This window comes from Podarcis bocagei (genome assembly GCF_964188305.1).
Source record: "Podarcis bocagei genome assembly, chromosome: 10".
In the NCBI taxonomy this organism is placed as follows: Eukaryota; Metazoa; Chordata; class Lepidosauria; order Squamata; family Lacertidae; genus Podarcis; species Podarcis bocagei.
In genome coordinates, this window is record NC_138135.1 from 71,239,033 (window position 1) to 71,261,787 (window position 22,755).

Genomic DNA, 22,755 nt, shown 5'->3' on the forward strand with positions numbered 1-22,755 from the left:
CTGAAGTGTATGTAACCCGAGGTACCACTGTATATTTAATCAACGGCAACCCAAATATAATTAGTTAAATGAGTACCTAAGAGCAGTGTGTGTGTGTGTGTGTGTGTGTGTCCCATGCTGTTCCCCTAACACCAATATAGTTAAAAAAATATAATCCGCGATTTTCCTCCTCGCTGGAAAGGCAGCACAAATTCAAGTTTGAAGTTGGCATTGCACAACGTGCACCGATTCTCCAAAGAAATGTCATGGGCAGCATGGCAACGCTACGGCAGAATCGGGGCTCCGAGGGGCGGGGTCCCCGGACCCGCCACGAGCCTGAAATCAAAGGAAGTGAAAACTTTCCCCTTGCCGTTTGGAATGTCAGGTGTCTCCTTCGTACAACAGAGCGCGCGCGCGCGTGCACGTCGCAGAAAGGCAGCGGGGCGGGGCCGCAAAAGGCGCAGCTCCCCCGCGGCGCCCACTTTCGAAGGAAGATTCTCCGAAAGCGCTTCGCCTCTGTTGGGGGGTCCACGCAGAAAAGGCACCGCAGAGGAGCCCCCCTTTTTGGCGAGGGCGGCGGGGCGCCTTTTCGCCCCTCCTCGTCCCTCTCCACCCCCCAACCCGGCCGGGCTCTCCCCCTGCGCCGGCATCCGCCAGGGCGCTGCCCTAGAAACACTGACCCACCTCGCGGGGAAGCTGCCCCGGCCGGCGCCAAGCGAGCCTCGCCGCACACGTGCCCAGCTTCTCCACACGAACCAAAGGCCCGGGCAGCAGCAGGAGAAGGAGGAGGGGAAAGGGGCGGTCTCTCTCTCTCAGGCCCGCAGGCTCTGGGCGAGCTGCTCAGGCTGTTCCGGGGCACACCGGAGAAACGCGTGACGTGCGCCCTTGCGCGCCGGGCACAGCCCCGGCCAAGCAGCGCGCAGGGCTGGCTTCTCTTCCTCCTCCTCCTCCGGCTGGCGCTATGGCTGCCTCGGGACAAGGGCCGAGGGGGATCCGGCAGCGCTCGGAGGATCGGGCGCAGCTGGCGATCGGTTTGGCGAGCTCTGGCCTTGTACGCCTCGTGCGCTTCCCCGGGGACCGGGGCGCACCTTGGGGCCGCCCTGCGGCGCGTAAATCCCAAGCGGAATGCCTTGCCGCTCGCCGGGGAGGCTCCCCGCCTTGACCGGGGAAGAATTCGCTGGGGGAAGGAGAGGAAGAAACCTCTTAGGCCGCCGGAATGGGGATTTTGTATGCGAGCTCCTTCGGCGAGTGTTTCTCGAAGGCTGCGGGGAGAGAGGCGTAATCGGGTTCCAGGATGGAGAATCAAGGGGTGGCGCTTCTGCTTCACGCGCCTTTTCTCCCTGGGGGATCTTCCCTCTTAGATTTTCTTTTTTTTCCCCCAAACAATTTTTTATTGGTTTTCACAACATTATAAACAAACAAACAAACACATAAGACAAACAAACATAAATCATAGCCTTATTGAAAATTACACTTATTAACATTGTTAAGTGACTTCCTCGCTTCCCCTTGGTTGAATTTCATTGCATAGCCTTTTAACGGTTTTACAAATCACAGTTCTTATAAAATTTAACTTCAACATTAACATCCTTAGATCTTCACCTTATGAAATTAAGCATATTAATTCATCGCTTAACATAAATAAAATCCTAAGCCAATTAAGTATCTGCAAGCAGTTTTCAGTTAATTTAACTTAACGTACAGTGGTACCTCGGGTTACATATGCTTCAGGGTACAGACGCTTCAGGTTACAGACTCCGCTAACCCAAAAATATTACCTCGGGTTAAGAACTTTGCTTCAGGATGAGAACAGAAATTGTGCTCTGGCGGTGCGGCAGCAGCAGGAGGCCCCATTAGCTAAAGTGGTGCTTCAGGTTATGAACAGTTTCAGGTTAAGAACAGACCTCCGGAACGAATTAAGTACTTAACCCTGTATTTAACTAAGTAATAATTAAATTTAATCCACTGTTTCTGATCTCCTTCTTCTGCTCGTGGACTCTTCCGGTTAGGTCAGCTAGCTATGAAAAATCCATCATCTTCATCTGCCATTCTTCTATCGTTGTTAATTCTTGGGTTTTCCACTTTTTAGCTAACAAAATACGAGCAGCAGTTGTGGCATACAAAAATAATTTAACATCTTTCTTGGGCAATTCCAAACCTGTTATTCCAAGAAGAAAGGCCTCTGGTTTCTTTATAAATGTTTATTTCAACATTTTTAAAAATTCATTATAAATCTTTTCCCAGAAGTCTTTCACTTTGGGACAGGTCCACCACATATGATAAAAGGTTCCTTCCTTTTCTTTACATGGATCTTCCCTCTTAGAACTGCAGCAGGTTGCCTGAGGATGTCGGCTGCTTGAGACAACTCTCACACCAATTTGCAAGATCACAATATTTTTTAAAATTATCTATACCCCGCCCATCTGGCTGGGTTGCCCCAGCCACTCTGGGTGGTTTCCAACACACATAAAAACAGGATTCCAATGACACCTGCTTCATTCATAGCTACTATACCTCTAACCTCCGTTCAGCTGAGTACAGCGGTTGGCAGCACCTCTCAAGAGGTGTCTTTATCCCCAGCTGAAGATACCAGGGGCCTTCTCATTTGATTTGATTTATTGTGTTTCCTTGCCGCTTTTCATTCAAATGAATTTTACAGAAGCTTACAAACATTAAATAACAATAATGTGATAAAACATAATGGAAAAAACGCCCATGATTTACAAAGTAATTAACATCACGCATGAAACAATTGCAATCTATAAAAGGCTATTAACACAGCAGCAACTAAAAAAATAAGCCAAACATCACAATTGCAGCAAAAGGCGTATTAACACGATTAGCAATTGATAATGCTGTTTTATAGATGATAAATGCCATAACAAAAAGGCAACTAATTGATATGGCATTTATCATCTATAAAACAGCGTTAACAAAAGGGCAACTAAAAAAATAAGCTCAGCATTGTTAAGTTCATATGCAATCTCTCCATGCCCCCCGTGATTCATAATCTTTCTATTCAGTTCACTAAAATACACATAAAATACTCATAATGGCCATTGTTAAGACAGCTCATCCAAATGCTACGTGGGCTGGGGTCCTCTGGTCCTCCATGATCATGAAACGAGTGACCCAGTTCAAAATGTGCATTTTTAGAGTTCTGTTTAATAAGCAGGGTACAAGGTGGTAGACAGAACTCTAGTTAAGTTGGTCAACTCTGGAGGGCTTCCCATTGGCTTCCCATGCATGAAGATGACCAGGCCTTGGTCTCTTATCGGGTACAGTGGCTATCTTTCGTCATCATTGTTCTCTTCACATAATGAAGTGTTCTTACCAGTTGTTAAAATAAAAAAATTCCTTCCAGTAGCACCTTAAAGACCAACTAAGTTAGTTCTTGGTATGAGCTTTCGTGTGCATGCACACTTCTTCAGATACACTGCTTACCAGTTGTTTTTTAAGAGTGACTGCCCTTTTGCCACCCTGAAGTATTGCTGGCATTGCATTCGTAACAGACCTTGTCCAAAACATGTAAGCACAGACAACTGGTCTATATACAAATTAAAAGAAGAAAGACCTTTAGTTCTCTATAGTCTTATTACCATTTTAAATTAGGTTTGTAGCAAAGTGAAGAATAAAGAACTGTTAATGCATTTTAGTGGGAGGAAGCAAAGGAAGGGAGGCCAGAATGTGGTGAGTGGGAACATAATTTGTAGAATATTGGCTGTGCCTATGCCAGCTTTTTCTCTGAGTAGAGTAAGACAAATTAACTGACAAAACACAGGCAGGAAAAATAGCCACTTGTTTCTTTGTGGAAGTGTTTCTATACTGCCCTATAATAAAACAGCAAGGCAGTGCACCATTTTAAAACACAGAAGACCTGCTTATTGCAGTCATTTATATCCAACTTTTCTACACCATGTGTCATTGAGGTAACTAAAGATTACTAAAATCTTATTGTAGGGGAATGTCTTGGAAGAATATGATTATCTTGGTTCAAAACATGCTATTTCCATGCAAATCCTAATGGTCACAATCCGGCCAAATACACGTCCTGCAGAAATATATACCAAAGGTATATTTACATGCCACTTCAGAGGTAATATGCTGCAGATCTTTCCAGCATGCATATGTTTAGCTAGATGGTACCTACTATGTTATTGGGACGCAGGTGGCGCTGTGGGTTAAACCACAGAACCTAGGACTTGCTGATCAGAAGGTCAGCGATTTGAATCCCCGTTACAGGGTGAGCTCCCGTTGCTTGGTCCCAGCTCCTGCCAACCTAGCAGTTCGACAGCATGTCAAAGTGCAAGTAGATAAATAGGTACCGCTCCGGTGGGAAGGTAAACGGCATTTCTGTGTGCTGCTCTGGTTTGCCAGAAGCGGCTTAGTCATGCTGGCCACATGACCCGGAAGCTGTATGCCGGCTCCATCAGCCAGTAAAGTGAGATGAGCGCCGCAACCCCAGAGTCGGTCATGACTGGACCTAATGGCCAGGGGTCCTTTACCTTTACCTACTATGTTTGGATTTTTACCTATTAACCTTTAGATCTGCCTTTGTTTGAAAAGCAACTTGTCCTTCCATTCCATAGTGCCAAAGAACAAGCAGTGGAGAACTAAAACAGCTACTACTACTTTCAGGGTTGCCATATGTCCTCTTTTCCAGGGCACGTCCTCTTTTTAATGGGTGAAGTCGTCATAGCGATCCAAAAGTGGAAGTCGGCAACTGTGTCCTCTTTTTTTGCTCTTCAGAATATGGCAACCCTATAAACGTCAGCTGTTTATTTTGAGAAGCAGACCAATTTTTGTCAAGCTTCAAAGACAGTTCAGCATCTATAAATCTTGGGTGGTATCCAGCTAAAACATGCTTGGTGTAGATCCTTTTAAATCAGTGGATTTCAGTGGACCTACTCTGAGCATGACTGAATTGGAAGCCAACTCTTCTCTGACAACACAGTAGCATCTTGACAATGCCCATTATATCCGATAAATCTAAGTGTATGTTTTGGATTTCTTCTTGTTCCTCATATACTCTGGTATTTCAATAAGGCGTTGGCTGATTCATTTAAGGCAGGGCAGGCATTGTCCCCAATCATTATCTAGCTCATTGTCAACATGATTTTCCAATGTAATCTGGACCTAACCTATGTAGTACAGAAACCTGTGCCAGTCTTCCACCCTTTTTCTCAAGGGATTTCCTTTTAGGCTCCCGGGAGTCTGCAGCCTCCTACAAGCATAGGCCTCTGGCAGCATCTGGAAATAGTGTTCTACATTTCCCACATATTTAATGCAAATGTATGCAAATTCAATCTACATTTCCTGTCTCTTGCATAATGATTTTTTTTTAAAGTATCTGAGGCTTAAGTAAGGGAATTAAGTATGAAAAGTGTATGTGGATCATGCGTAAAAATGCCTTAATGTAGATCTCATTCACACTGCTAGCCTTAGAAAAGTGGTATACTGAAAACAAGTATTTTACATGAATGTAATGTAATGTTTTTATTACGTCTATTTAAAAATAAGGCCTGAGGCTAGAACTGTCAAAACAAACAGCAGCCCTGCTTACTCCTAAATCAGACTGTGGTGGCAGCGACTACTTCATAAGAGAGTGCATGATCCAGTAAAAGTTGTTGTTCCGTTCATTTTAATTGAATAGTTAAGTACATAAATCTCTGCCATTGAAATGATAGGATTTTAAAGTGCACAGCTTTGGCTAGGTAGGGGGGTCACCAACCCCAGTTCCTGTGGATGCCATGGTACCCACAAAAGCCTTCATTGGTGCCTCTTGCAAGGACCCCAGACTCTGAGTTTTCATTTAAAAAATAAAATAAAATCTGTAGCCCTCCTAAAAGGAAAGTCACGAAGCAAAATATCCAGGTACCCTTGTAAGCAATTTCTGTGAAATGAGCCGGCATGGCTGCTCCCACATTTCATGTTTTTAGCTAATGAATGTAGAGAGAGCTGTGACTGAGGACCAAGTTCTTTGGACCCCAGGTGACAGGAATCCCTGCAGTACTAAAAAGCTGCTGTTTCTCCCTCCCCTTTAGTGAGCTTTCTTGCTTCTGCCTTATGTTCTATTTCTTGATTCTATGTGTTTGCTGCAGCATTTGTTTTGTTTTGCTGCCTACCAGGTGCATCGAGCAATTGGCAAGCCCTACTTGAGAGGCTTTTTCAATAGGTGTGTTTGGAGTAGGCAAAGAAGGATGGGACTTTGTTGTCCACTGACCATGTGAACAGTCGGAGGCGGCTTGCTTGAGAAACTATGAAAAAATGGTGGTAGAGGAAGAAACGCAAGAATGCTCCCATTGCTGCATTGTCTATTTTGCTGCCTGCCAGTATGTGGAGCACACAGCTCTTAAACATAGCAACCCTTTCTTGTTTCTTATAGTAGAAATTGTTCCAAAGTTGTTTTTGCTGGCGTGGGGGGGGGGGAGTGTAGTGAAGAGGCATCATAATGATGATAGAGATAACAATTATAATCTTTTCCCTGGTTGTTACCATGTGGTGTTGTTTTTGCAGGTGGAGGTATTTCAGAGGCATCGTTATTATCACCATTATTTCCTCTTGTCTGGCTCCCAATATGTTTGGGGAGAGGAGAACACAGTGCAAAAGCAGCAGCAATATTACTAGTATTGTTCATCTACCACTCTCTCTATATATATTTTCTGTGTAATTTCCTTGTACTTCTTTTACATTTCATAGCAATAGTAGCAGCAAACAAACAAACTTCCTAGCCAGCATTATGTACGACTTTTTATTTGTAACTATGCATGTGTATGCTGTAATATGCTATAGTAATTCAAAATAATTTCTGGATTCAATTATATTTTATTTTCTAACTCTAATTTACAGCAGCACACCAGTAACAGACAACATAACAACTCAGCAGTATCTGGCAAAGAAGAAAGTTGTTCAAACTTATGTTTTTGGGAAAAATAAAAACGTTTTTCCATATTACAACCCTTTTATGTTTCCATTTATTTTCTTTCTTTCTTTGCCCTTTTGGAGGCAGGAGCCATTTTGTGTTTGGCCACAACCCTGGCGGCAGCCATTTTGTGATCGGTGCCCTTAGCACTTTCCAAAATTCCAGACACAAAAGGGTTGATAACCTCTGGGCTAGATCATGCCAAGTGCCAATTACACAACTGATTTTGCCAAGAGATACCTGTTTGCCAACTTGTAAGACAATAATATTTCTAGTGATAACCGGATCCACCATTATTTCCTATACATAAGAAGATACAAAAAGTTAATCAAAACCACAATTAGTGCCTATCCATAACAAATTAGCTATCTAGTTATTTACTACTACATGGTCTACCTAAATTTTAAAAATACAGTTAAGCTCAAAAACTTGGGAGAGCACATACATAATTATTTCAGTTTCTTTCAATTAATGCATGAATGGATGTCCCTCTTCAGACATGTTTGTATATATTATATCTTTTTACCAGCATTTCTCAACTGTGGGAGCCCAGATGTTGAACTACAACTCCCGTCATTCCTGACTGCTAGTCTTGCTAGCTAGGGATAATGGAAGTTGTAGTCCAACAACATCTGGGGACCCAAGATTGAGAAGGGCTGCTTTATACTATTATATCTTTATTTTAAAAATCATTAACCTAAATTGAATTCTCTTCTATTGATAAGTAGGTACAACAATTCATTTGTAAAGGATTTGAAAAGCTCGCCAGATTAAAAATCAGATAAAATATATACGGTTGAAAGCTAATAATCTGACTGAATATTCATTATGCGGATTAATATTATTTAGATGTTTTAAAATTTTACTCAATACCTAAATGGCTCTGGGATTAAAGTATAGAAATAAATCACATAACATAGAGATAACATGCAACATTAAAACAGGGGAGGACTAAGGTAAGCAAAGGGAATTCAATTACAGGGAACCAAATTATAGTAGATAACCTGCATAACAGCACAAAGTAATTATATTTGCCTGGCTAAAATTAATGGCCAGAGTTACATCTAGATTTCATTGGCTTCTTCAACATAGGCCCTTGTGGTTGGAAAATTCACCGTCTTGCCAGATGAGGTCACAATGGTGTTGAGTCAACAGGTAGATTGTGGTCTGAATGGTCAATATCTCTTTGGGGAAGGCTAATGCACCCTTTCGAGACTATACATAGTACAAACCATGTTTGCTAACAAAGCTTTCATGAAAAAATTCCAAGAAGGAAAGTGACAGCAACCCCATCTGCCCTTCTTTGGGCTTGTATATATGACAATGCGATACCACAGGTAAGTGACCAGCATTGAGAGGTCGAGCAATTTCCTATCTTCCCCTGCTGATAGTGCAAATATGGGGGGGAAATCCTGTTTACATTTGCATTGATATGAATTTACTGCTTTGAGAAAATTGTAACATAGTGATAACTTGTTTATCCATATGACAATTTAACCATAAACTGTTTTAATCCCTGGTCCTTTCTTCAGTCAGCATCTTGTGCACTGTAATCTTAATTACATTGCCAATTACCTTTGCTAATGTAAGGATCTTATGCACTGTAGTCTTAATTACACTGCCAATTACCTTTGCTAATGTAAGGATCTGCAGTCGTGTAAATAGTCAGACTAGATGCCATTTAGGTCTCCTTCCAATCCAGCAATTTTTATTTCTTTTTTATTTGTATAAAATATCACAGTGTCAATCAATAGGATTAGTCAAAGTCCCAAGGTTTATTACGTACTCATATATTTCAAGGACTGAATACAAAGCCACAAAACGCCTTGTCAGAGTAACTGATACCGCATTATATCAAGAAGTTCTTTTTATAGATTTAGTTGTGATTTATTTATTTATTTTATGCATTTGAACAAATAAAAATGGCTGCTACTGCAATCAGAAAGGATTGGAGGCATTCAAAAGTAAAGTAAAGTTCACATGGCCTCCAAAATCTTGGGAGAATAAATACGTCTTCGCCAGGCGGTGAAAGTCCATCTGTGGCATGGTCATCTGTGTTCTATGGGGAGGGAGTTCCATAGCTGGGGGGCCACCACGGAGAAGGCCTTGCTCCAGTTTCCCGGTCACACCACTTGGTGATACTACAAGCAGCCTTCCACCCTACCTCCCAATACTAGGACTTGGACTGGTGGATATGGAGAGAGGCATTTCAAGAAATATGTAAGGGGATAATAAAAATGTTTAAAATACATCTTTTTTCTAGGCCGTGTGTGTGGAGGACCAGTTTGCCCACGGGAAAAATAAGGAAAGGAATGGACATACATAAGCGACACACTGGTGAGATAAAAGGAGAGGCACATGGAGGGAGAATTAAGCTCTAAGAGAATGCATAACTGCAAGCCATGCCCAGGCTTTCACACAGTGGCCAGACTTGGATAACCATAAATCAGCTTAATAAGATACAAAAGAGCATCTTAGCCCTGCACAGAGCCCCTTTGCACCTCTCTTTGCACAAATCAGCATAAAAAACAGGAAGTCTTTCATTAACAAAAGTTTTTGGTCCACACAACTGGAAACTATTCAGTTTTATTTATTTGTATAAAATAGAATACTGCTTGTCATTTATACATACATACATACATACATACATACATACATACAAACATTGCAGACATAATTTGGTTAACAACTTTGGAACAAGCCAGAATATTAAACCATAGATTGCATTGGTCTTAATATCCTGCCTTGTTCCAAAACTACTAACCATAGTTTGGAACTTCCGGGGGCGGCGCGAAACTGTAATGGCGGTCCTCTTCGAGCTCTGAAGAGGGGCTCCGCGGAAAAGGGTCGTTCGCTGCGGCATAGCGACGACCCATCAAGATAAACCACGGGTAGAGTGAGCCCGTGGCCGTGGGACTCGGCGGGCACCAGAAGCTGCTCCGAAAACACAGAAGGGACCCCGTAAGGAGACCCGGAGTGAAGGAGGGGTAGCGGTGCTGTGAGTTCATTGCTCTTTCCGCGGAAGTGAAGCCGCGCGGCTGTTACAGATGAGCGCTGATCCTTCTTCCTAAAATCAACACCAAACTGCAAGCAACATACCCGTGAGTAAAGGGGTTTAAAATTTGGCAAAAGAATTTCGTAAATTTGGCTGAAAGCGGGAGACGAGAAAAGGGAAGTCCGTCTTCCGACATTGCTGACAAGATCAAAGCAAAGCTTTAAAAAGCGGAAAGCGCTTGAAACGGGACTGTGGGAAGCTTTAACTCTTTCGTGCTATCAGATCTGCCTGTTTTTTTCTTCTAAACTGAAGGTGGAAATGGACATTGACTAAAAGAAGTAGTAAATGGGGATCTTCCTCCTATCTTTTTTCGTCTTTGGGCTGTATTTTTAAGGAGCCAGATCGTCGGGCTGCCAGAGAGGGAGACTGTGTCAAACTGCGGAAACAGTTGCAAAAACTTTGTTGGAACGTAACTGTTACATTTGAGCAGAAAAGACTGGATGGGATACTGTTGCAAGCACCTTTTGTGAAACTTTGTTGAACTATAAAAGGTGCCTGGGGAAACTTTGAGTTTTTGAAGGGACTGATGGACTATTGGATTTATTGACTTGAAATAATTTGGAACCTTAATGGCGGATTACTTCCTTCTTTGTCTCTGAAACCTGGTGGCACTCCCCCTACAGGGCTTTCGGATTATAAAATCCTGGGAACTGATTTTTGTTTTGAATTCCACTTTACTGGTTGTTTACTTCTGAATTTGTCTTTCCCATGGAACAATAGACAATCTGACCTTGAACACTGACAGATGTGTAATGAGTGGTGCAGGGAGAACAAGAGCATCTAAAGCTAAGGAATCTAAAGAGGCTAAGGAAAAAGAAAGAGAAAGAAAACCAACACAATTTGTACAAACAACACTGACCCAAGGACGCCGATCGTCGGTTCCAGCTGTACTGGTATCTCAGAGGGAAGGGGAAATAACAGAGAAGTCCACTGAAGAAGTTATGGCAGCAGGTGGGTCAGACACATTATTAAAACAAATATTGGAGCAACTATCAAGTTTAAACCAGAAAGTGGACGACCAGTCTTTGAAAATAGATAAAGCGACCTCTTCGATTCAAAAACTGACCGATCAAGTTTCCCAGCACACACAGGCTATTGAGAATTTGCAAGGAGCAACAGCGGAAAATCGGGAATTAGCTGGAGAAGCAATTCAGAAAGTGGGAGCTTTACAAAAAGAAGTTGAAGAAATTAAAGGAGAAGTCAAGCCCCTGCACAAACAGGTGGGTGAACAACAAATCTATCTGTCAATGGTGGAACTGAAAAATCGTGAGAACAACATCAAATTGAGAGGCATCCCGGAACTCGAGCAAGGAGACCTGATTGGATACTTGACGCAGGAATTCACGAAGTTCTGGGGTTTAAAGGAGGACACAGACTTTAAGATTGTCTCGGCATATAGACTGGGAAGATTGGTAAGGAAAGACAGATCCAGAGACTGTTTGATAATTTTAAGATCAAAGGAAGAGAGAGACAAGATCCTAGGTCTACACTTCAAAAAAGCAATTGAAATACAAGATAAAAGGGTGGAAATTTATAGAGATATTCCGAGACAGTTGCTGGACCTCAGAGCCACCTACTCAGAACTAGCAAAATTGCTGAGACACAACGCAATTCCCTATAGGTGGGAGTTTCCACAAGGATTATCCTTCACTTACAAAGAAAGGAAGGTCAAAATTAGAACACCTGAAGATAACCAAAAGTTCCTTCACGACCACGGAGAAGATCTCCAAAAAGGAGTGGATTGGCTTCCAGCCTTACCAGTACCAATACTGCCTGGAAGCGGGCCAACGCCTGCACTCTCGGGATCTGAGCAAAAGGAAGACACCTCATCCTAAGAACATCTTAATTAGAACAGGATGTCTCTGCAGCTACTTAGTTGGAATATAAATGGCGGGAATTCTCCGGAAAAAAGAAGGAGGATATTTCATATCCTGAAAAAAGAACAATTGGATGTAATATGCCTTCAAGAAACACATGTGACTAGGCTCCATAGGAAAGTATTAATCAATAAAAGACTTGGCCAGGAATTTATCTCATCAGATAAAGTTAAAAAAAGAGGCGTTGTAATTTATGCAAAGGAGAACCTGTCACCAAAATTTCTATTCAAAGATGATCATGGAAGAATTCTCGCAATTGAAATCCAAACACAAGGGGAAAAGATTTTGATATTAGGAGTTTATGCGCCAAATGATGGAAAATCAGAATTCTATAAGAAGCTGCATGAGACAATGATGGACTATTTGGACTATTCTAACATTATTGTGATGGGAGATATGAATGGGGTGGTGTCCACAAACATGGACAAATCCCAAAATCAAAACTTAACAACAGACGGCAGACTCCCTAAAACCTTTTTTGAAATGACAGACAATATGGACTTGATTGACATTTGGAGGACAAGGAACCCCTTGGGTAAAGAAGGAACCTTCTTCTCTGAGGCCCACTTGTCATGGACACGAATTGACCAAATTTGGATATCTAGAGGGCTGGCCCCGAAAACAATAAAAGTGGAAATCTGCCCAAAAACCTGCTCCGACCATAATGCCTTAAAAATGGAATTGAGACTTTTTCCAACTGGATCCTTCAGGTGGAGAATGAATGACACCCTGCTAAGAGATCAAGAGATTGTTAAGAAGGCCCAAAAAACGCTAAAGGACTACTTTGAAATAAATTTGAACACTACGGTGGAGAAAAGAACAATCTGGGACGCAAGTAAAGCCGTAATGAGAGGGTTTCTGATACAACAGAATACAATAAAGAGGAAATTTTGGAATGGGAAAAAAGAAAAAATTCTAGAGAAAATAAGCGAAGGAGAGAAAAAGCTGAGAACCAAACCAAAGTCAAAAGAGGTGCTAAGAGAGATCAAATTCCATCAAGCACAATATTCGAAACTGATTAATCAAGAGATTGAGTGGAAAATTAAACAAATGAAGCAGAGATCGTTTGAATCAGCAAATAAATGTGGAAAGTTGCTAGCTTGGCAGCTGAAAAAAAGACAAAAGTTAAATACGGTTACAAACTTGGAGATTCAAGGAAAAATAGTTCAGAAACCAGAAGAAATAAGAAAGTGCTTCCACAGATATTTCAAAGAACTTTACGCACAGGGGCCTCAGAAAGAACCGGAAATAGATCAATTTCTGAGGATAAATGGACTACCTAAAATAAGTCAAGATAAAAGATCAATTCTTAACAGCAAGATAACTCAACAGGAAATTGAATGTGCCATCCAGAACATGCAGCTGGGCAAATCTCCAGGCCCGGATGGACTTACCTCCAAATATTATAAGACTTTGAAGGAGTTCTTGATACAACCGTTGTTGGAGGTTTGTAACCAGATCATGGAGGGGAGAAAGGCACCGGAAACGTGGAAAGAAGCATTTATCACATTGATTCCCAAGTCAGAAAGGGAAAAGACTCAGCTTAAGAACTACCGTCCCATCTCACTCCTGAATGTGGATTACAAAATATTTGCAGACATTTTAGCAAATAGACTTAAAAATGTACTAAATGAAGTAATTCACAAGGACCAAGCAGGCTTTCTCCCTGGTAGACATATGTCTGACAACACTAGGAACATTATTGATATACTGGAGTTGTTGCGAATTAGAAACACAAGGGCTGCTTTAATCTTTATTGATGCGGAGAAAGCATTTGACAACATTTCTTGGATGTTTATGAAGAAAAACTTGAAAGGGATGGGAGTGGGACGGGGGTTTGAAAATGGACTAGAAGCAATCTACTCAGAACAAAAAGCTAAATTGATAGTGAACAATGTGGTATCGGAGGAACTCCAAATTGAAAAAGGGACACGACAGGGGTGCCCTTTATCCCCTCTGTTATTTATTTCTGTTCTGGAGGTACTGCTGAATATGATCAGGGAGGACCAGTTGGTGCAGGGTATAGTGGTCGGAGCGAAACAATACAAATTGAAAGCTTTTGCAGATGACCTAGTCATTACAGTACAGGAGCCAGAATCTAGCACAAAAAGAGTTCTTGAACTTATTTTGGAGTTTGGTCGGGTGGCGGGATTCAAGCTAAACAAACAAAAAACTAAGGTTTTGGCCAAAAATTTGACGCCTACAGAGATAGAGGGGTACCAGAAAGAGACAGAGCTAAGTGTGGTTAAAAAAGTGAAATACCTGGGGGTATCTTTGTCCACCAAAAATTTAAATCTATTCAAAGATAATTATGAAAAGTGTTGGTCGGAAATTAAAAAAGACTTGGATATTTGGTCAAGATTGAAACTTACCTTGTCAGGCCGAATCGCAGCTATAAAGATGTGTGTTCTACCAAAAATGTTATTTTATTTCAAACCCTCCAGGTCGTGGACAGAATGGAATGTTTCGGAAAATGGCAGAAGGATATATCTAAGTTTGTCTGGCAGGGCAAAAAGCCCCGAATTAAATTCAAAATACTAACTGACTCAAAAGAAAGAGGGGGGTTTGCCCTGCCGGATTTAAGGTTGTACTATGAGGCTGCAGCCTTCTGCTAGCTGAAGGATTGGTTTTTGTTGGAAAACACCGATGTCCTAGATCTGGAAGGGTTTGACAATGTTTATGGTTGGCATGCATACTTGTGGTATGACAAGGCGAAGGCTCATAAATTGTTTAAAAACCATATTGTCAGAAAATCAATTTTTGCCGTCTGGATGAAGTATAAGGACTTATTAGAAAGCAAGACCCCGAGGTGGTTATCACCAGTGGAAGCCAAGATCTCTAAAAAAAGGCCCAATATGGAGGCCTACTGGCCAAAATATTGGGAACTGATTGAAAGAGTTGGAGATAATTGGAAGCTCCAAAGCCAGGACAAACTAAAAAATAAGGTGCGAGATTGGTTACATTATGCTCAAATTCAAGAGGTATTTAAAATGGATAAAAAAATGGGTTTCCAGTTGGAGAAATCGAAACTGGAGACGGAGTTACTAGAACCAAAGACTAAGGTACTTTCGAGGATGTATGACTTGCTGCTTAAATGGAACACACAGGATGAGACAGTTAAATCTGCTATGATAAAATGGGCACAGGATGTAGGACACAACATCATGTCTGAGGACTGGGAAAGGTTATGGAACACCGGTATGAAATTCACGGCATGTAGTGCCTTGAAAGAGAACATTATGAAAATGGTATACCGGTGGTACATGACCCCAGTCAAGTTGGCTAAAATATATCATCTTTCTGATAATAAGTGTTGGAAATGCAAGGAGGCAGAAGGGACATTCTTTCACCTCTGGTGGACCTGCCCGAAAGTAAAGGCCTTTTGGGAAATGATACATAATGAGTTGAAAAAGGTATTTAGATATACCTTTTCTAAGAAACCAGAGGCCTTTCTTCTGGGCATGGTGGACCGGAAGGTGCCAAAGAAGGATAGAACCTTGTTTATGTATGCAACCACAGCAGCTAGGATTCTTATCGCAAAGTTCTGGAAGACACCAGATTTACCCACACTGGAGGACTGGCAGACGCAGCTGATGGACTACATGGAGTTGGCAGAAATGACTGGCAGAATTCGAGATCTGAGCGAAGAAACAATGGAGGAGGACTGGAAAAAATTCAAGGACTATTTGCAAAAATATTATAAGTTGTTTGAATGTTAAGATTGTGCACGTTTAAGAAACGTTATGCTTCTGCAATTTATTCAAGTAAATGATAAAGTAAGTATTGATGGGAAAAAAACGAGACAAATTAGAAACAAAATATTATGTTTATTAAGAGTGTTAAAACTAAATTACAAATTTTTAAAATTGGTAACATAATAAATTTAAAGATATAATAAGATGGGAAACAAGATAACAAATTGCTGAACTGGCTAGAACAATGAATGCAATGTCGAGAGGATGCGAGGAGGTCCAAAAGTGAATTCTCGAAGGACGTTATGAAAGTTTCTTAACTTTTTCTTCTTTTTCTTTACTTTTCTTTATATATAAAAAATGTTTCTTGCATGTTGTTATGTAAACAAATCTGTTAACCTATGGAAAGAAATGCAATAAAAATTTTTATAAAAAAAAACAACAAAACTACTAACCATAGTTTCTTGGAACGGATGAACTAGGAAAGTATTGTCTTTGTAAAACCTAGACTGCTAGCTCCCACTCTGAAGGGAGAAGTCCAAGAGACTTATTAATAACTTGGTTTATTAAGCTTAGACATGACCCTCTGAACTCTCACAGTACAGAGTGCCTTTGTGGCTGTGATCTTACGATTGCCACTAGTACAATGTAGCAGCTCTTCCACCACCAGACCAATTAAACTAAAAATGACACTAAATATAATTTTGGCTGATGTCTGCCTAGTTTTTGTTGCTAAAGGCAGGCATTGATGGAACTAAAATGTAGATCTAAAACTGCACCAGATAAAGTTAGAATCTGATGGAAATTAATTCTTAGCGTCACATTTCATATTTAGAAACACTAATAAGAGATTACTTTGTTTTGAAAGCACAGAAGTTGCTGTAGGAGTAGAGAATTTTCAATGCCTGGAGGCAGAGAGCTGCTGTTTTCCCCAGTTATGTGAAACTGACTAAGTTCATTCATAAGTGATCTTTATAAATACTTAAAAGAGGATTTTTACTGCTTATGAACGCACAATAGTTAGACGTTTTCTATTCTAAAGTTTAGTTGCAAGGCCTCCTCATTTATATACTAGATGTAGCTGCAGTCACTGTCATGAACGGCATGTTAATTGACTGCTCCTGTTTGTTTATACATGTATCACAGGAACTGGTTTATATTTGAGTTAAATAAGGTTGCCCTGCTTTGATAAGCCAAAAGGAGACTTTGAGAGCCAAACTGTTGGATACGTGTTGGGGGGGAAAGCATCAGTATCCAGACTGTTCAATAAATTAGCTTGAGATCTTGATGCTACATGAAATGGGAACCTATTTGATAGGTGAAGTTTTAATGAGAAGTAATCTTGTATTTCTCTGAGCAAATGCAAGGTTTATTTCTTTTACTACTGTTATACCAGCAGCAACACTATAGCCAGATAAAGTAGGCTGAAACCCAGGAATTAAGAACACTTCATCATTTGTCTCTGAAAGCTGAACCTACAGTTCAGTTCTACGCATTGTAGTTACCGTGGCTAATGCCCCCTTTTTTAAATGAGGAAATATGGGCTCTCTGTGTGGGTGCTCCACCCTTTTGCATCCATCCACTCCTGCTTAAAATAAGATAAAACCTTAGTCTGCAATTGTATGCTCACTTATTTGAGAGTATGGGGTGTGTTACTTAGCACAGGCAGCAGTTGAAACCAGTTACGCAGATCCCATTAAAAACTTGTGCTAGTTTTTGAAGAAAACGCGACTCATAAAAGTTACTTGTGATGTAACATTGATGCTATTATTTTAGGGAGAAGGTTGTATAGTTGAGATTTCGCATGCATCTAGATCGTGTAGCTGCTGCACACATTTCTTCTATATATCTTCTTATATATTGGCTTAACTTTTATGGTTTAATTTTGATGTGGTTTAAACACTGGAAAACATATAAGCAGTCTTTAAGCTTAACACTTGCATTGCAACATGTAAGGTTGCTAACAAGACTATATTTAAGTGCCCTCAACCATAACTGATATACCACTTTTATTTCTGGAAAAATGCCAAATGTTGAGAATTAGGACTTGTTTTCTTCATACTGCACGCTACATTAGAGGTCAAGTTCTGCAGAGATTACTCTTTTTTTAAAGGATCTGTCGCAGGATCACTGTATAAAGCAGCAATTTTAATTGTACAGCATAGCACTTGAGCCACAGTAGCAAGCGTTGTTGTGCCCCCTTACTTACAAGTAGGCCCCATCTATTTATATACTTCCATTTTATTTGTTCTTTAAAAACATTACTATAACCTGTAAGCAGCACTAAATAATTAGGAGCACATGTCTCTCATCATAATACATTTTTCCAAAATCATCCAAGTAGCCTTTCAGAAGAGCCACAATACTACCAGAAAGCCACTGTAAGCTTTTTTTAAAACAAAACAAAACAATGTATTGTTTTACTATGGTGACATCTCATTAGAATCCCAATTCTGACTCTTTTCATGCCTGCACAGATACAATATGTTACATATGTGCAATGGAGTAACAAAGTCTGTCTCAGTGCCAAGTACAAACGGATTTTTAAATTGTTATATTAATTGCAGCCTTTCACCAAACTTGTTGCAAGAGTTCTTCAAGCCAGGTTGACACAGAGTAACTGCAGGCACGGAGCTAGTCACTGGGAATGAAAAATTGCCAACTCTTTGTACATATAGAAGCTCTTTGTCACCACAGATGCATACAATAGGCATGGAAATGAGCAAAGAGGGAGGCTGTGGAAGAGAAGGGTGTTGGACTGGCATGCTAATGAGGATTTTCATTCCTTCATTTAGGAAACTCACATTTGTACTTCACATCTGATCACCTAGTAAATAAATACTGTGGTCAAGATCCAAGCAGTCCCTTGATGTTTGCCCAGGGATTTGCGCCGAGTTTCTCTCTTTGCTTTTAGCCGCAGCCCCTTCGGAAAGTCTCCTGGGGCTCAAAAACAGTTTCCTAAAGGCAGGATACATGGAGTCATGTGACTCTTTGGATCGGGACTGGCATCAACAAAGTTTTGGTCAGGCCAGGCAACAGTTGAAAATACATTTGGGCAGCATTTTCCATGGGCAAAGTATTCGCTAGTCACCGAAGTCAAGTTAGGCAACACTTGAGACTACAGTGGTACCTCGGGTTACAGACGCTTCAGGTTACAGATGCTTCAGGTTACAGACTCCGCTAACCCAGAAATAGTACCTCGGGTTAAGAACTTTGCTTCAGGATGAGAACAGAAATCGCGCAGCGGCAGCAGGAGGCCCCATTAGCTAAAGTGGTCTTCAGGTTAAGAACAGTTTCTTTCTTTCTTTTTTAATGAATATTTATTAGCGTTTTCATAAAGAACAAAACATATAACAACAAACACAAAAATAAACAGAAAAAACAAGAAAAATACAAAAATCTAAAACATAAAAAAGAACAATTAAAAACACCTGATTGTTCATATACTTATTCTCTTTTACCCTGTTTCTCAGACCTCCTCACACCTCCCCTTCTTGTATTCCAATTTGAATTATTGGTTCAGCAAATCCTTGATCTACTTCTTCATTTTAACTTAATTTAATTTTATTATTATTTAACTTTTTTTCTTTCCTCCAATTCCTCAATTTATATTTACTCACTTTATTTTCATTTAATTTAGACCATTTTAAAAATAAAACAATTTCAACTTACTCAATTTTACCCATCATTTTCCTAAGATCGACCAAAAGTTTCCCTTCCACATCTTTCCCCATTTCCATGTCAGTAGCAAAACAAAATAAAAATAAAACAAACTATATTTATATACCCTTTGGATTCCCAAACTCCACCCACCCTTTTCCCGGTTTCAGTCCCCAGGTTAAGAACAGTTTCAGGTTAAGAACGGACCTCCGTAACGAATTAAGTTCTAAACCCGAGGTACCACTGCATTACTTTTGATAGGCTTTAAACATGTTGGATGTTGGCCCATTATGTTGTAACGCCTCACAAATCCTGTGCACTTTACTGAAGACAAGGAGTGGATGTTGATATTTATACAGTTTCAGCCACACAATGCAGTAAACCGTGACAGTAAAAAACAGTGGAAAACAAGGACACACTAGTTGGCATTACAAGCAGATTGCAAACCAATTTAACAGTTGTGGTTGTCCCTAAGGAACTTAGGACACTATAGTTTTGTAGATGTTAAACATCTGTTAGACATCCCAGGGCCTCACATATAATAGTGATTAAACTGCTTTAAATATGCAGTGTCTTCAGGTTCTTACAGAGTAAACAGGGTCATTATTGTAAATGAAGAAAAGCAGTGTGTGGGAGGAGCAATCTTATTCATCATGATGCTTTAAATTTTAAATGTTGGACTGCAGTTATCAATTCACAAATCCAGGAAGGATCTACTGAATTTTGAATTTAATGGGGCAAGCCTGAGTTACTTAGTTTGAGGATTATGCTTTAGTTTCTAGCCTTCATGGATCTAGAAAAAAGTGCTGACCCATAACCTAAAAACTAGGTTAATGATCCTGTGGGGGTTTTTTGGTAGCACTAGTTTGAAATAGTACAACTTTAAAGTTGGAGAGAATCTAGGACAGTCTTAAGACAATTTAGATCCTTTAAGAATAAAGAAAAATGTGTTCTTAATTGGACTGCTCCTGTGATAGTGGATTTAGGATAACTTGGTTGTTCTGGCAGCTGTGGCCAGGCTGCTTATATATTCAATGTGGCCTTTTGATGTGTCCTGTTTTAATCACTATGGCAGACCATAGCTATGTATTACAGTTCAGTTAAATATGTGCTAATGTGGCTTGTATTATATGTATTATATGACACCAAAGTAACTAAAAGTGTTTAGTTCAGATTCAAACCTCACCTCCACTATTAGCTCACTGGATGACCCCAGGCAAATCACAAGTGTTTCAGCTCCTGAGTCCTCACTCATGGGGACAATTTATTATATGTTTGTTGTAAGAACAAAAATAATGCATCCTTTTTTTTTTTTTAAATGCATTTTTATTGAAGTTATACACAAAAAACAGATATATATGAAAATACAGAGAAAAAATTACAAAGAAAAAAAAGAAGAAAAAAAAAACCACACATCCGAAAAAAGAAAGACACACAATCTGAACTTCCCTCCATCCTTTTGATAAGTATCAAATATCTCCTTCCATTACGTATTTGATTTTCAATCTATAGTCTTAAATTCACTCGCTGGTCGTATTATTCTAACCCCGTCAATTCACTTTAAGCATTTATTCCAATATATTTCCAAAATTTACTCCAATTTTTCAGAAATTTCTGTTCATCCTGATCTCTTATTTTACCTGTTAGTTTGTCAAGCTCAGCATAGTTTACCATTCTAATCTGCCAGTCCTTTATGTTGGGGATGGTTTCCACTTTCCAATATTGTGCCAACATAATTCTCGCTGCTGTGGTGGCGTAGAGGAATATCGTCCTATCTTCCTTTTTAATTTCTTTATCCATCATTCCCAACAGGAAGGCTTCAGGCCTCTTGGGAAAGGTATACTTAAATATTTTTTTAAGTTCATTATAAATTAATTCCCAAAAGCCTTTCACCTTTTTACATGTCCACCATAAATGATATAGGTCACCCTCCACCTCGCCACATTTCCAGCATCTCTTATCCTTTAATCTATACATTTTGGCCAATTTCACAGGGGTGTGGTACCATCTATATAGCATCTTCCAGATATTTTCTCTCAATGCCATACATGCTGTGAACTTTATGTTACAATTCCAAACTTCTATCCACCTTTCAAAATCAATGTTATAACCAAAGTCAATTGCCCATTTAATCATTGCCTCCTTCACCTCCTCATCTTTTGTGTACCACTCTAGTAATATATCATAAATTCTGGACAGGGTTTTATTTTTGCCTTCTATTACTTCTATACTAAATTTTGATTTTTTATCATCAAAACCCGCCTTCCTCTTATCCTCTTTTAACAAATCATTCACCTGGTGGTATTGCAGCCAACCAGTGAATAAATTTTTTATTTCTTCATAAGGTCTGAGTTTGGGCCCTTGGTCAGTTTTTCTTAACATTTCTTCATAGGTGGCGTTTATCTCCTCCATATTTATTTTCTTAATCGTTAAGGCCTCTATTGGTGAAATCCACCATGGGGTCTTTCTTTCGAGGAGGTTTTTGTTCCTTTCCCATGCTTGATATAATGGTCCCCTAAAAATATGATCTAAGAAACTCTTGTGAACTTTCACTTTCCCATACCAAAGGTACGAATGCCATCCGTACCAATTATTAAAGCCTTCCAGGTCCAGTAGCTCTCTATTCTCCAGTTTTATCCAATCTTTTACCCAATATATACAAGCCGCTTCATAGTATAAACTTAGGTCCGGGAGAGAAAAACCCCCTCTTTCTTTTTTGTCTATCAAAATTTTCATTTTTATCCGTGGCCTTTTCCCCTGCCAAATATACTTTGTCAAGGCTCTCTGCCACTCTTTACATTGTTTTAGGCCTTTAAGTATGGGGATGGTTTGGAATAAAAATAACATTCTAGGCAGAATGTTCATTTTAACAACAGCTATCCTCCCCAAAAAGGAGAGTTTCATCCTCCCCCAAATTTCCATGTCTTTCTTTATACTCCTCCAGGTGGCATCGTAATTATCCTTGTATAAATTTATGTTCTTAGCTGTAACCCAGATCCCAAGATATTTCACTTTCTTAGCTACCGCAATTTTGGTCTTTCTTTCTAGATCTATCACTTCTTCCTTTGTTAAATTTTTAACTAACATTTTGGTTTTGGTTTTATTTACCTTAAGTCCTGCCACGGCTCCAAATTCGTCAATTTTTTGTAAAGCTTCTTTTACGCTGTTTTTTGGGTCTTCTAAGGTTAGTACAATGTCATCTGCGAAGGCCTTGATTTTGTATTCCCTCTTTCCTACCCTGACTCCTGTGACTTCTGTTGCCCCCCTCAGTCTCTCGTTTAGTATTTCTAATACTGTTATAAACAATAGAGGGGACAGGGGGCAGCCTTGTCTAGTTCCTTTATATATACTAAAATATTCTGTTGTGGTGTTGTTTATTACCAATTTTGCCTTCTGTTCCTTATATATATCTTCTATGCCTTTTCTAAATTTCTCTCCCATTCCCATCATTTCCAAACTTTTCTTCAAGAAATCCCACGAGATGTTATCAAACGCTTTCTCAGCATCTATGAATACCAAGGCCGCTTGTCTATCTATACTCATATCCAAATATTCAATAATGTCTATCAA